Source organism: Schistocerca gregaria, unplaced genomic scaffold (genome assembly GCF_023897955.1).
Source record: "Schistocerca gregaria isolate iqSchGreg1 unplaced genomic scaffold, iqSchGreg1.2 ptg000077l, whole genome shotgun sequence".
Classification (NCBI taxonomy): domain Eukaryota; kingdom Metazoa; phylum Arthropoda; class Insecta; order Orthoptera; family Acrididae; genus Schistocerca; species Schistocerca gregaria.
Genome location: NW_026061710.1, coordinates 9,869,371 through 9,870,521, shown reverse-complemented (window position 1 = coordinate 9,870,521; position 1,151 = coordinate 9,869,371). Strand labels below are relative to the sequence as shown.

Genomic DNA, 1,151 nt, shown 5'->3' with positions numbered 1-1,151 from the left:
CGCCCAGCGTGGGGCTCCAACCCACGACCCTGAAATTAAGAGTCTCATGCTGTACCGACTGAGCTAGCCGGGCTGCCTCGGTGAATACCTAGCGGGTAGCACGTCACACAGTACTCGTTTGGGTTGGGTGGTCCCATACAGAATCTCTCCATGCTGCCTAATGTCTTCCTAACGTCACACTCGTCACGTACTTCACTTTTATTTCATAATCATTTCTGAGAGGTAAAGGAATTGCATGACAACATGCAGAGCTAGTGGCGTCAAAATTAACACTCATACTTGATGTGACTCAAAAGCCGAACGAGTTACTTTCCGACGTTGTTTTAGATGTGCAAGTGCCAGCCAAAACTCGCAGTGACGGCACTCTGCCGACCATTTCGCTAGTTAACACCGGACTTGTTGTGTGTGTTTCAAGCTCAAGAGCATCTCCAAGCAGAAAATGGTCAACAGCAACATTCAGACGGTTTCGTACTGCTGAATTGCTACATTAAAACGGTATGTATCTTTTTCAGAACTGGAAAAACACGAGCGTGACAGCATTCGAACCTGTAATCTTCAGATCCGAAGTCCGACGCCTTATCCATTAGGCCACACGGTCCCTGACGACCAAGTATAACTTGTATACGACTCATCTCGAAACGCTCACACCCCTGAGAATTTGTGTTTTCGTTCTACACAGCTGCTACCCCTTGCTCTTTCCCACCCATTAGTTACATTTAACCTCTTACGAGACCGACCAACTATAGACTGGGAAACAAGAACACAAACTTTGTGCATTCGGAATCGAAGGCAGGGCGTCCCTCGCCGCATTTGCTACGATGGCCATTTGCTACTTCTGCAGAAGCGGCGGCGGCGACGACGATGACGACGACGACGACGACGACCGCGAGAAGCTCTGAGATATGTGAGAAATGCATCTATAAAATGTAATTCAGACTGCCTCGTTCCACCTTATGCTGTACCGCTTTGGCAAATGCTTTATCTGCGCCATTCGCCTTAATCACATCTTAATAAAACGCGTTTCGCTAACTGTTCGTCATCACAGATACTGTTTGCTATACGGCCACGTCGCGCAACTGATTTCCAAAATTCGTCTTCCTCCTGTGAGGATGGAACTCACGACCCTGGTTTACTAGACCAGTGCTCTACCA

The 1,151-nt window shown here is 48.0% G+C and overlaps 1 non-coding gene across 1 annotated transcript; it reads right to left on the bottom strand.

The window, feature by feature from the left end:
* On the bottom strand, positions 1-73 carry Trnak-cuu (transfer RNA lysine (anticodon CUU)). Its single transcript has one exon. It is a non-coding gene; the product is annotated as a tRNA-Lys (tRNA).
* Positions 74-1,151: the final 1,078 nt, after the last annotated feature.